This window comes from Rattus norvegicus, chromosome 1, assembly GCF_036323735.1.
Source record: "Rattus norvegicus strain BN/NHsdMcwi chromosome 1, GRCr8, whole genome shotgun sequence".
Lineage (NCBI taxonomy): Eukaryota > Metazoa > Chordata > Mammalia > Rodentia > Muridae > Rattus > Rattus norvegicus.
In genome coordinates, this window is record NC_086019.1 from 180600518 (window position 1) to 180615490 (window position 14973).

Consider the following 14973-nt stretch of genomic DNA (forward strand, 5'->3'; position numbering starts at 1 on the left):
TCCAAAAAGAAAATTCCAGATCTAAGAAACTCTACAGCTTTTAAGTTCATGGAGATAGTAATGATTCAGACTTCAAAGGTACTTTGCAACTTGCTCAACACACAGCTGCTTAAATATTCAGTATATGTTATCTCATTTAGAACATTGACAAATGGGATTTTCTAAGGGAGAAGAAATTTAAATGAATGTTTTTGACCACTATTATATAGAAAGTGATTTAGCCTTTCTCTCCAAAGAGTAAACCAACTCTTAAAATATGTTCCCACAGGAAGGACAGTTAAGATGATATTTAATTGAAGGACTTCAAAAAAGAAATGTGGACACCCATGTTTCTCTATTAACTGCTGAATAGCCAGAATGTGCTCCGAGATCCAGGGAGTGAATATATGGAAGTCATTGAAAAATACAAGACTAAAAAATATTTTTGGTTGTGAGCCTAGCCTTTAATGCTGAGCCACCTAAATTTCTGCTAATCTGTAAAGATCATCAAAAAGGAAGTGGTTTATCAATGTCTCTGCTGTCTTATCTGTAGAAAGGTTCTTCCTCAAAAAAAGAAAGATAGAAAAGAAAAGAAAAGTAGAAGACTCAAGTTCTTGTGAAGGAGTTGAGCTTGGGCCTCAGAAATGATGTAAAAGGAAGGGTGTAGTGGCTCACACATGTAACCTTCCAGGTGGGAAAGCAGAGAAAGGCTCATCCTGGGGTTCACAGGTTCACTCATTAGTCTTCTGTTATGGCTATTCTTTGTAAAAAACTTTTCACTTTTTTTTTTTTTTTTGTGAATTTCACATCATGTACCTGAATCTCATTTGTTTCCTCCTCCCCCTGCAGCCTTCCTCCACCTTGGCAATCCCCCTCCCCCATCAAAGGAAACTTCATTGGGGAAGTTGCAGTGTGTCACAGTGTGCCACACTGTTCTGATGTGACGCCTTTGGGACTCCTCTCAGACATCCTGTTGTTGCCCTGAGTCATGGAGATCCTGTAGCTTTGAGTCTTCAGGGCCACCCCACTCTAGTAGTTCATTGATAGGGTAGATGTTGGGGTGTGCAAATTCAATGCCCTGGATCTGTGTCTGAGAGGTATCTGAGCTGGTCAGTCCACCAGCTCTCCCACACTCACACCACCAGGGCAAGCTTTCCCACCCTGCCCTACCCTGCCCATCCAGTGGGCCAGTTCTCTTGCTCTCATGCCCTTGGTGCTGGCTCACCTGAAATCCCTGCAACCAGTGTTAGTTCCACAGTGCTTCCCAGGCAAGGTACCAGGCCCACTCTCCTGTGAGGGACATAGCCAGTTCTCCCACTCTCATGACCCCATGGCCAGCTCTTCCACCTGATGTAGTTGATGAGTACTGAGGGAGGGGAGGAAGGAAGGCATTTCTCCCTTGCCTGTGCCACTGCACAGCAGACAGGAGTCAGGGTCAGCTCTCATAAGCTCATACCCTTGGGGCTGACTCACTGGCAACTCCCAAGTCTAGAACCAGCTCTGGTCCTATGCTGCCCAGGTGAGGTGCTGGGCCTACTCTCCTGCTTTTATGACCCCAGGGACATTTGTCCCACCTGCCATAGGTAGAAAGGGGTGAAGGTAGGTGAGAGAATCTTTCCTTTGCCCATGTCACCACACATCAGACAAGTGGCAGGGCCATCTCTCCCACACTCACACCCCTGTGCTGGTTCACCCACAACTCCAGCAACCAGAGCCAGCTCTAATATGTTTCCTGGGTGATGGGAAGGGCTTATTATCCCAAGTACTGCAACTGACTAGGAACAGTTGACTGTCTTGCTTTCATGCCCCAGGGCTCTCTCACAATGCCTGAGTGAGGGGTGGAGCATAGGCTAGTGCCTCACCATGGTCCCTGGCAGCATCATTGGCTACTCACATCAGGCTGTTCCTCACTACCCTCAAGTCTCCAGTTCTGCCTCTCTTCATTGTACTCACATCCTTCTGTTTCTCTTTCTCTTCCACTTCTCTACCACTTACTTGCTCCTCTCAGTAGTGCTCAGGCTCTCTGAACATCTGGGGTCATCTCAGGAGTGGTCTCAGAAGTGCTATGCCCTGTTTGTGCATTATGGTACCAGGCAGGGGCCATATGGCTTAATCTTCATCCCTAGGCTCACAGTCCTAGGTGGTACTTTTCCTGTCTCTGGCTCTCTCTCCACCCTGGGAGCCCATCCAGCTCTGTGTAATGGTGGTGGTCCTGTCAGGATAGCTTTCTGTCTGGGGGTGGGGGGACTGACACCAGACTGGTGGTCATCTCAGACTATCTTCTTTCAGGTGTTAGGCTACTAATCATTCAGATGTTCACAGGTCAGAACACTGAGTTTAGACATAGCCTCTCTCCTCTCTGCCACCTACTGACACACATGTGACATAGCAGCCATGCCTGTAACACTTCTCCGGATAGATATGATGGGTATTCTTGAATGTCAACTTGACTACATCTGGAATTAAATGGAATCCAGACCTGGAGGGCACACCTAGGAGAGATTTTTCTTTGGCCGGGTTTAAAGTTGGCGAATGCACTTCTAATCTGAATTTCCGAGGCAGGGAGACACGTGCCTTTGATACAGAAATTGAGGCAGGAATATACACCTTTAATCTGGGCCACACCTTCTTCTAGAGGCTTGTATAGGAACATCTAAGGAGGAAGCTTTTCCTCTTCGTCTGCTCGCTCTCACAAGGCATCCATTCGCTCCCTGGCATTGGAGTTGATTTCTTCAGGATTCCTGTGTAGAGTGAAGACCACTGAGACCTTGAGCCTGGTGGACTGAGCAACAGCTGGATTCTTAGACTTTCTGTTCGCAGCCAGTCACTGTTGGATTAGTTGGTTTGCAGCCTGTCATTCTAATAAATACCCATATATGTATATTTTATAAATTCTGTTATTCTAGAGAACTCTGGTTCATACGCCTGCCTAGTTAAGTCAGTGAGCACTAGAACCGAACAAAACCAGGGTGCAAGTTTCTAAACAATGACTCCTGTTATCGACCCCTTGTCTCTCCCCAGTCATGTACACACATGCACACATGCCACTCAGAAACTCACATGCTTAGACGTAAAGCACATCTTACACACACACACACATACACACACACACACACTGAATGAAGATAAGAGTATTATTACTGTACAGATGTTTTACCATTTGGAGTATTGTATTTTCTATTACTCCCTTCACAACTGCTCAAAACATGTAAGGGGGAGAGGAATAGACACAACACACAATAAACAGATGGACCATGGTGATGCCGCAGAACAGGTACGGCATGATGAATCTCCTGGAATAAGTAAGTATGGTGATAATCATGAGCACGGTGATAGCCATGAAACAGGGAGATCACAGCGATATGCATAGAACAGGTGGAATATAGCTATGCCCATGGAACAGCAGGGCCATGGCAATGTCTGTGGAGCAGGTCGATCATAGTGCAACTTAAAGAGGAAAAGGCCACATGCCCAGGGAGTGACCAAATAATGTCCCTGCGGCTCATTGTTCCAATTTGATATCTTGTTCCCACCCTCTCTTGGCTTCATGGGAACACCCCACTCCATCCTCATCTCCATCATCTAAGTATCATGCTGGCCACCTGTGCCAGGACAGCAGAGGAAGTTGTATTAAGTGCTGTGCTCTAGAAGGGTGCATTGATAGGATGAGAACACCGTTTCCTCCCCTGTGTGGAGAATGGCTGCAGTAAAAGACAGTTACAGTTTCCCCCCGAAGTTTCACAATGGGTAATAAATTAGGAAGAGAAGATTCTTTGCTGTGTAATTAATGAAAATTTACCATTTTTAACCTTCCTCTGGGTATTTTCCATGTCAAATAGGACCCGAGAGGGAGAGTATCACAGTTCTGGTGTGTACTCCTTCATTAGGCAGCAGCTGGAGGTTAAACCTTCAGTCACGTTTTCTGATGGCTTTGATCTCTGATGACAGTGTTAACTCTATTTGCTCCCTGGTATCACTCTGGTGTTTTAAAACCATCTTTTAAGAGTGCCTTGCTAATTATTTTGCAGGAAGTTTAATTAAATCCTGTCACAGAGGAATATGCTATCTTGGGGAATGGTTGCTAAACATAACTCAAATTGCCAAGGAAAAGGGAGACAGGGTAGACAGACATGCACAGAAAGAACCGTGCTGGGGATGGTTTTCTCTGCTAGAGGATGCAGAATTCTCTGGCATTCTAGTCCCTTTGTCTGAGCTGTGTTTGGTTTTTGGACAGGATTTTAATTTTGCTTTCAATTTACATTTTGAAGATGTATTTGGCAAAACAACCAGTTGATGCTGTTTTCCCTCTCTACTCTGGGACCATTAAAATAAGCAGACAGGCATGCTGTGTTTGATAGGCACTGGCCTTGGTGTGTGTGTGTGTGTGTGTGTGTGTGTGTGTGTGTGTGTGTGTGTGTGTGCGCGCGCATAGGGTGAGATACCAGTGAGGAATTTAGATGTCAGGCTAGGGAGCTATCTCAGTTGGACATGAGTTTGATCCTTGGAACCAATAAGTAAATACATAAATAAATAAAAGCAAGGCATGGTAACAAGCCAGCCTGAGGAGGAGACTGCTGGATTTGTGCTCACTAGTCTGGATAAATTAGCAAGTTCTGGAGCAATGGAGGAGCCTGTTTCAAAAAACGTAGATGGTGTCTGAGGAATGATCTCTGAGATTGTTCTCTCTCTCTCTCTCTCTCTCTCTCTCTCTCTCTCACACACACACACACACAACATACAACACACACACACAACAGATACACAGACACATAGACACAGGCATATACACACACAACACACACATATAACACACACACACACACACACACACAAGTATACCTGTGCACACACCAGAAAAAAGAAATTGTGTGTTGGATGTTGTGTCTAAGGAGAGCTAGTGTGATGTTTGTAATTCATAAACCTTAGAGTCAAGCTCCTGAAGATTGAAGAGGTATGAAATATACATCACACAATGAGATCCAGCAAATATTAAAGATGAAAGCGCAGGCATTGGCTGGTGAGAAAGGGCTGACCACCATTTTCTTAAAAGGCTGAAGAGTCACTTGTGTCAGTTTGTAGGCATCACTGTGTCCCAGACCTGTGTGGACAATAAAAGCACAAAGCTGTCTCAGCTCAAGGTGTTAGTGGCTTTAGTGCATTGCCAGCTCCATTGTTCTGGGCCTTGGTAAGGTGGAATTTCCTGGTGATGGGAACATGGGGCAGAGAATGCTCACCTTATGGAATCTAGAAAGCAGACAGGTGATGTGTAAGCTGGAGAGCGAGACAGCAAGGAAGTGAGAGAGTGAGGGAGAGAGAGAGAGAGAGAGAGAGAGAGAGAGAGAGAGAGAAGTCATCTCATTTTTTTCACCTAGGTTTCACTTCCCAAAGTTCCTACCACATCTCAAAATAAGCACACTAACTAGGGGCCAAGCACTCAACACTGAGTTAGTGAGAGACGATCAACATTCAAAGTCTATCAGTAGCTGATTTAGACTCTGTGGATTGCACAGTCTGTCCTGCATGTACAAACCACTGGAGAGAGTCTGTGAACAGGTATGGTAAATGCCAATAAAACTTTATTTCTACATATTGAAACCTGAATTTCAATTTCTTTTCATATGTTGTAAGATATTCTCTCCCCTCCCCCATTCCAGCTATTAAAGAATCATTTTGGCTTGCTGGCAGAGAACACTCTTGAAAAGGGATCTTTGTGCCTGTACTCATAGCAGCATTGTTCATAAAAGCTATAATGTGGATGCAACTAGACATCCATTACTGAACACATGGATAAACAAGTGTGGTATATCTACATAAGGGAGTATTAGTTAGCATTTAAGAAGAAAGAGCATTATGACATACACCATGGCATGGGTCAACCTTAACCATATTATGCTAAGCAAAATAATGGAGCCACAAAAAGGCACATATCACATTATTTCATTGACACTAGAATTTAAAGTGGTCAGATGGTGGTTTTTAGTTTTCAAAGCATAGTGTGTTGTTTGCTAATGGCCATAGAGATTTGGGTTTTGCATGATGAGTGATAGGTGTTGGTACTGGTTGCTTTAAGGGCTAATTTGCTTACCAGTCTGATTGGGTATGGAATCAACTAAAACCTAAGTTGCTGGGCATCCTGTGAAGGACTTTCTTCATCAGACTGTTTGACGTGGGAAGACCGACTCTAAAGTGAGCAGCACATTTTGGTAGCAGCCGAGAAGAGGACATGGAATAAGGGAACTTGCTTTTTTATCTCCTTGCCTGTACTCTTGCTGGCAAGTCCATCTATCCATGTCTGCCACCTTCCTCCCCTGACACTTGAACTGGCCTTTAGGGATTCAGGTATAGATTTAAGACCAGCATCTCTCCAGGAATCCTTCAGGTCTTCAATGACAGTTTGAAGCTGCTGACACATCCAGCCTTGTGGACTGAGCAGCTAGAGGATTTTCAGCCTCTCCAGAATGAATTGGTCATTTTATCTGTTCCATTTAGAGAACCCATCAGTACAGCATGGCAAGTGTGTTTGATACAACTGAGATGAACACTTAAAGGTGGGTGGTGGGGAGCCTCATTATGCCTTTCTGAGCATAATTTTAAAAGATGAAAAAAATAGTCAAAGAAATAAGTGAAAAGCACTTAAACTGTGTGTCATAGTTTGTGGATACTGTTGTGAGATATAAACTATTCATTTACAAATGTATATCTAACATACAGACTTTCATGTTTTCTAAACACCTCTTGTTAGATTCTTTTCTTTAGTGGAACCCTTTGGGCGTGGATACTGAGCCATGAACCTTAGCCTAGGAAGAGACAGTGTGCTGTGAAATAAAACAAAGAGTACTTCAGTTAACCTGGACTCTCCAGGATGACTTCTTTTTTTTTCCTTCTTGAAGAAATAGCAAGACATGTACCTTTAGAACCACCTTTCACTATGAAATACAGATGTTTGAACATCTGTTTGCTCCTTACAAGTTCTAGAAGAACTTATTACAGACTGGGATTAAGCTTGACCAGCATAGGTTCCCAGTGGATACTTGTGTTTGGCTTCTAGGGGTTGCTACAGGAAGGAAGCATGCAAGAGACCCTGGAAGTACATCTGGCCCAAGGAAAAACAGTAGTGAAGAAGGACAAGCATCGTCAAATGAGATCTTAGCTGGACCAGGCCAGGCCTATCCTGATAACTACTGTCCTGTAATAATGTCCCAGAGTGTACACACACACACACACACACACACACACACACACACACACACACACACATTCAATGGTCTTCAAGTCATTGACATCTGACCAGGAACCTTGAATGCATACTCAGCTTTTCTCTTCCAGTCTTGGGAGCCATCTCCTACCAGGGATCTGCCCTATCCTACTTTCTCATCTCTTTCATTCCCACTGCAGCTCTGCCCAGCCATGGACACAAGTACTGTGGTGTTAGATTTATTCTCTAGGTTAATACCCTGGCTTTACAACTAACTAGTTCTGAGTAAAAAACCTAGACAACCTACACGAGAAATTTGGTTATGCCAGTCACTGGAAGCTGAGGCAGAAGAATCACAAGTCTGAAGCCATCTTGTACTACAGAAAATTTCAAAGACAGCAGGAAACAAGTTAATGCGGATTTGTATGAAATGACAAAATACAGTGGATGTAACCGAATGGTAGAGCAGATGACATGTGATGTTGGGATAATCTGGTGCACTGTGTAAAGGTTGTCTTTTTGTATTATTCAAATGTTGATTTCTGAACCAGCCGAGTATTGAGTACTGTCTGGACTTTGATATAGTTATTCTAATTACTCAGCACCTGCTTCAAATTTTGTAAACATTCTTCTCCATCACCTTCAGAATGATTTAATAAAGAGCTAACAGCCCATACCAGGATAAGAGAGGAAAGGCAGGACATCTGGGTAGAGATAGGAACCATGGGCAGAATTGTGAGGTAGAGCTAGTGGGTGATCTGCCAGTCAGGCATGGAGGAAGTCTGATGTATTTGGACATACTGAGAGGTAACAGGCCATGTGACAAATATGGACTAGTATAGAAAGTGTTAAGTTATATGCGTTAGATAAGAACAAGCCTAGGCTTTCATAAATAATAAAAGGTCTCTGTGTCATATTGGGAGCCAGCTGTTTGAGACAGACTGGTGACAATATGAGACCCTAGATTCAGTCTTCAATTCTGAAAGATCAAGAAAAAAGGGAGAAAGAGGAGGAGAGAGGATGGAGTAAATGGAAGCAAGCTGGGAGAGAGAGAGAGAGAGAGAGAGAGAGAGAGAGAGAGAGAGAGAGAGAGAGAGAGAGAGAACAAGTCTTTACATCTTGGTGGTAGCTGGCTCTCCTTCTTGCTGTCATAGGGCTTAAATGAGATGACACTTATAATGCTCAGAGTTGTGGTTGTCACACAACTCCTGATTAATAATTAATTGCTAGCAATAACAATGGTTGTCAAGACTGTCCCAGTGAACATAAGAAATGCCCAGATTCAATCAGCATCTGCTTGGGTAAAAAGAAAGAAAGGAAGGAAAAAGAAATCCCAAACAGAATTAAAAGGAAAAAACTCAAACCATCTCAAAGCAGAATAAGACAAATATCATTTTAGGATGTGGAGAAGGGAAGAATTTGAGCTCTCAAAATTTATGTGCCTGGGTATTTTCCTGGTTTTAAAAATATATTGTGTCGTCCTCTATATTAGATATCTATTTCTATGTAGAACATGAGCCCCCAATGTAGCAGTTTTAAAGATGTAGCATGGTTGGTGTCGGGGTCTGAGGATGGCTTAGCTAAAGTCTGTGCTTGGCCTCTCACAGACTGCAGTGGAGGTGCTGGTTGGCAGTGGTCATCTTGGAATGAGGCTGAGGTGTCTTCATACTCACTCTGATGGGACTTGGTTCCTCCTGAGATGTCAGACATAGTTCCTTGCTGGCTGGTGGTCAGGGTCTTCCCTTGGCCTTTCCTGTATCTTGTTCTCCATCACAGCAAGCCTGCAGGAGAGCCAGCTGAGCCAGTAGATAGGGATGCATCCTTTCCTTTCCCCAGTAACTTTATTTTCTTGCTTTCATTTCAGCAGAGTTACTGTGTCACAGTCCACATTTCCATATAAGTAATGTTCTTGACAGAAAGAAATGTCTGCTGAGGCATCCTCCCCAGAGATCACAGCCATCAGCTATGCTGTGATCAGTGTTGATGACTCACTGTGTTCCTGCTCTTCAATCCATAGCTAGAATCCCAATTTCTAGGTGGCTGTAAGTAGGAGGTGGGGTCTTTCAGGGTTTTTCAGTGATGAAGAGAAGGACTTATAAATTGAGTTAGTATCTTGAGTGGACATCCCAGAAAGCTCCTTATCCCCAGCCATGTGAAGGTACAACATAAAAAGTGTGTCTGTGAACTACAAAGTGGTCCTGCCCCACAGGCCCCATCTTTCCAAATGGGGAGAATTCCATCCTTCCCCTCCCCGTCTGCCGGTGCTGTTTGGGAAGTCTGTGGAACCTATAAGAAGTGGGGTGGTGTTGAGGGAACTCTGGCACCAGGGTAGGTTTGAGGTTGTATACTCTGGTCTCGCTGCTTGTCTTTTCTCTACTTTGTACAGTTGGATGCAGTAGGACCAGCCACCTCATATTCCTGTCGCTATGGTACCCCTACTGCCATGGACTGTGTCCTTGAATTGTAAGCTGAGAAAAACCCTTTCTTTCTTAAGTTACTTCTTTCCAATTATTTGTGTATAGCAATGAGAAGAATAATTAGTTTTCAACCCAGAACTTGGCTTCTGGGTCATGATTCAGTATTTCCTATTTTAGCTCAGATATCTAACGCTCTTTCCCTATCCCAGCTCCTATGTTGGGTGTATGCATGGAGCCTTGGGTCCAGCCCCATAAACCTGTTGTAGTAATGTATACCGATATCCCAGAACTCAAGATGTAGAGGCAGGAGAATCAGAAATTCAAAGTCATCTTCAGCTATGTAGTAGGTTTGTGGTAAGCTGGGCTCTATTAGTTGCTTTTCTGTTGCTGTGATGAAACACTATGACCAAGGGCAACTTAAAGGAGAGAGAGAGTTTATTTTGGCTTGCAGCTCTAAAGGGATAAGAATCCATCAGTGACAGGCATGGCGGTAGGGTCAGGGGCAGAGTGAAGGAGATAGGGAGGTGGTGAGGATATAATTCCACCGACTCCAGTGTTCTTACTCCAGTATGGTTACATCTCCTAAACTTTTCCAAACAGTGCCAGCACATGGAATCAAGTATTCAAATACAGGAATCTATGGGGGCTATTTCTCATTCATCCCACCACACTAGGATACACGAAATCCTATCTCAACAGCAGCAGCAGCAGCAGCAGCAACAGCAACAACAACACCCAAAACCCAAACTGAAACCACCACCAATGCTGTCTTCTATACGGTAAAAATAATGTAAATTTAGCTCTTATGAATGAGTACAATTTGCCCCAACTGGGGAATAAGTCGATGCCATCCTCCAGAGAATGAGCAGCTGGCATCTCCATGTCCTCACCTTCCCAGGTCTCAGTCTTGTTTTTTGGTTTCATCTTGATTTTCTGGGTAAGATGACCACGAGGTGCTGCTTTCCACTGTTTTCCAGGTGGGGGCACAGGCAAACATCTGTCTGTCTTCATTTTTGTGCCCTGGTGACCCAGGCACGACCCTCTCAAACACATAGGAAGTCCCATTGTACCTGAGAAAGGAAACAATTTCTGTGCTAGATGGCAGTTAGAAAGCCATTGTGCTGTAGTTCTGAAGACATAAACTGTGCAGTGCCACAGCGGAGGCAGAGAACATCCTGTGACCCCAGCCGTTTGGAGTACCTGAATGCGGCATGCCACGTGAGCTCACTGAAGCTCCCAGCTTGCGATCACAGCAAACGTATGAGAACTCCATGAGGTTAGACTCCAGAAATGCTCTGTACAGTTGTTTAGTGTGTGTTTTTCTACATTATTCTAAATGCCAGCTTGTGATGAGAGTGCAGCTTCCTCTCTGTGACTCTTCCTGCCTCTTTCGTTTTTATTTGACTTTTTGCTGGGTAGGTGTGCGTGCCTAGGGGACCATTTTAGTAGCATCATGCACACAAAAGTGTTACAGTGAAGAGGAGGTGAATATGTCAATTTGTTTGGCTGCAATAATCATGAAATTGTGTCTGTCTATTGAAACATTTTATGGAAACTAAATGTGGGCAATTTTTATTAAAAAAAGATGCATAGAAAAATACCAGAAATGCATAATTGAAAAAAAAACCACTCAGAAAATGACACCCCAAGACAAGAGGCCAGCTTTTTTCTGGTCTCACTCTTCCATATTTAAAGTATTGAGAGGGGCTTACATAATCTGTGGCTAACTGAAGTATTTCTACAAATTTTCTAGAGTCATGCTAATCATCATTACCACAAAATAAAATACCAGTAGCTACAAGAAATAGACAATCCTTCTAGTTTACTCTGAAGTACACCAATATGAGACACCAATTCCAAGGCTTTAGGTATTAGAGACCACAAGCCTGTAATATGCTAACCATCCTTTCCCAAGTGGTACCACAATAGACATCACTAATCGATTGCAGCTCTAGTTCCCTCTTAGCCTGAACTGAGCCCGACCTGGTAGGGTCTCTCTGAGTTCTGGGCAGCTTCTTCCAGCGATCAGGGCAGAATATAAAAGCCTTGCATCAGAGAAGAGAGAGATCCATTTCTTGGCATGGCTAGATTTCTTCTCAGTCATGAATAAAGTGTCAGAAAATGACTTTGATTGTGGATCAAGGAAACCGGAATAGACTCAGGCTAGAGTGAGAAGCTGAGGCCATCCACACAGGGTCATGAGCAAAGGTACAAGCAGAGCCCTGACTGGAGTGAGAGGAGTAGGAAGCAGTACAAACAACTACTAAGCCAGAAAGAGTAGGAAAAGGATACATCAAAGCCTCCTTGTTCCCATCTGCATTTTAGAAACATCTGTATTTTATAGAAAACTCAGGAACCCTTTCTATTCACCATGGACTGAACTGTGTATCTATCTGGGGTGTTTTGTCTTCACCTTCAACTTGATTACATTTAAAATCACCTAGGCATGTGTGAGGATGTTTCCAGAGAGGATTAATTGGGGAAGGACTATCCCTTAATTGTTGGAGGCACCGTCACATGGGCTGGGAACCAAAAACTGTAAAGGAAAGAGAAGATTAGCAGAGGGGCATCCTCCCCCTGTCTGCCTCCTGGATATTGCAACATAAACTGTTTTGCTCTGCCATGTTTTCTCTACCGTGACAGACTGACGTCTCCAATGCTGTGAGCCAAAATGATTGCTTTTTCCTTGGGGAATGTACAGTACAACAAATTAATGTGTCGAACCCCCACTTTTCAATGTGATGGAACTAAGAGGAGGGCCTTTGGCAGGTAAGTAGGTGTAGATGAAGACATGGGGGCAGGGGCACTGTGGTGATGTGGTTAGTGTCCTTATGAGTAGAGACTCAACCCCTTCTCTCTTTACCCTTTGATGATCGAGTGAGCATGTAGTTATCTGCAAGGTAGAAAGAATCCTCACCAGAATCTGCATCAACTGGCAATCTCCTGCCTCTGCCTCCTTCAGCAAATCCTACGGGTGTGTGCCACCACAACTGATTGGCAATCTCATCTTGGACTTCCTGGTCCCAAAGCACGAGGGATAAATACCTATATTGCTTTAGCTTCAGCCTAAGCTATCACATTATGCAACCAGTATGGTGTAATCTAATGGTAATTGATACATTATCAATAAGGCAGAGGGTAGATTTTTCTAGAACCTAGGTAGAAAGATCACTGAGGATGACACCACCCCACATTTTGTAGGAGAGGCTCCTGGCCCTGAGGTCATGTGATTTTATGCAAAGCCACAAAGAATGTTTGCGATGGAATCAAAATGTTGCTGTGTCTCAGCTTTCAGCTCTAGCGGGTCACCATTGTTTCTCAGGTGATCAGAGTACTTTCTGGAACACTCTGCTGTATTTTAGATCGCCAACACCAAATCCTATACTCTTTCCCCCAAATAGCATCAGGATCCACATGTGTTAATCGATGTCTCTCGGAAGCATTTATGGCAAGTTGTGGAAAGGAGTTGAACGGGAGTGAGGTGGTTCCTGTCAGGAGGAAAACAGCATGCAGACTGGGAAATTAAAGCGGGGTCTTTGGGGAGAGGAGAGAGGAAGAGGAGAAGCAGGTTCCCCTTATCTTCCTTCCACATGTGAACTCTGTCACCAGTGCCCCAGCCTTTGATAAGCTCAGTGTGTCTTATCGCTGTCCCTGACAAGCGCATTGATCCTTTCTCCACAGCACCCAGGGCTGACTGCCCTCCCTCTCTCAGGTGCCCCCCCCAACCCCTGTCCCTTTTGCTTCCCTCCCCTTCCTTTGTTGACACCGACGTTCCATGCAGTGGAGGCTTCTTTCAAAAAAATACATCTTTTTAATAACTTATCTTCCAGGAGAGGGGTATGCATCCATGCTTGGGTGGGTCTCAAAGAAAAAGCCCCACTCTGAATGTAGAGTATCTTCTCCATCACCGGGAGACTCTGACAAAGAAAAATGAGTTTTGTACTCAGCTCCCATCCAGGATGGTTGCTGATGTGGGCTGTGTATTCCAGTGGTAAGGAGGCTTCATTAAAGCAGCCGGACTGCAATTTGGGCAGTCCACAGCCCGATAAGCAGGACAAAGACCCCTGTATAACACTAAGTTATTTTCTCTCAATGAATTAAAAGTCCCTGTCAAACACAGCTAGCTGTGGTGCCTTAATGCTGGGGACAGAGTGATGACTAGAAGTTTTATTTTTGAGTGTTCCTCAGCTTGTGCGGTGAGTTACGAAAGCAGGGCATGGCTGTAGCAGTAAGCATGCATACAGTTCAGTATTTTGCACTTCAGGGCTGGGGAGGTACGGTAATTATCTAACCAATCAGTAGGGATGGAGAGGCTTTGAGAACTAATTAGCTTCCTCATTAGGAAACTTCTATGGCTTCAGTGACCTTTTTAGGAAAACCAGGGATAGCAAGAGTCCCTGTTAGACTTTTGCTTGGGAAGACATAACCAGAAATGGCAAGAGCAGGAAAATCGCTTTCCCTGGAGGAAAGAGCGGTCCCATGAGAGATGTCTCTGTCTTTCAGTGCAGTTACTGTTTAATAGCTGAAGGTTGTTTGACATTGCTCCACCATTGTGCATGGTGACTTTTCTGAGTGTGCATGCATGTGTTCTCGCATGTGCAGGTGCGCATGCATGCATGTAAGAATATATGAAGAAGTTAGAGACTGACCTCACGTGTCATTCCTCAGGAGCTATTCATACATATTGTTTTAGAGACAGAGTCCCTCTTTGGTCTGGAGCCCACCAAGTCTGATAAGATGGCTGCTCAGTGAGCTTCAGGGATCCCCTTGTCTCTATATCCACAATTCGGGAATTACATGTGTGTAACCATGCCCAACTGGGATTATATGTGTATCACCATGCTCTATTTGTGTGTGTGTGTGTGTGTGTGTGTGTGTGTGTGTGTGTGTGTGTGTGTGAATCCTTATGCTTGTGCAGCAAATACTTTATTGACAGAACCATTTCTTGAACTGCATCCTAAGTATTTTGAACATCAACCTGGACCATGAGAAAGGGGCTAGTTGTTTGCTGGCCTTGGAAATTCTGACTGAAGGGTCTGTGTCTATGGTTAGCCTCCCTAGGAGGGGAAGTAAGGATGTTTTTGACTTGGAGAGGGAGGGACTTCATTCTGCATCTAAAAGTGAGGAGAATGCTTAGGGTTATTACTGGAGAGGCCATAACTCTCATAGCTGCCATAAATCTCCTGCTGAAAGATTTTGAGGTCCCTGACTCCTTGGTAAAGGTTACGGGGTAATATTTGGTCCTGGAGAGAGAGGAGGTGTTAATGATAAGATGGCTTCCCTCTGAGCTTGGAGGGAGTATAGGGTTGGCATGGAGATGAACAATTAAGTCTGCCACTCTAACGACTGTCCCCAAGGCCCTTTGATCCCTGACCAAGATGG

The 14973-nt window shown here is 44.2% G+C and overlaps 1 non-coding gene across 1 annotated transcript; it reads right to left on the minus strand.

Moving 5' to 3' along the window:
• Window positions 1–2267: 2267 nt before the first annotated feature.
• On the minus strand, window positions 2268–2399 carry LOC120100415 (small nucleolar RNA SNORA17). Its single transcript, XR_005500174.1, has one exon. It is a non-coding gene; the product is annotated as a small nucleolar RNA SNORA17 (small nucleolar RNA).
• Window positions 2400–14973: the final 12574 nt, after the last annotated feature.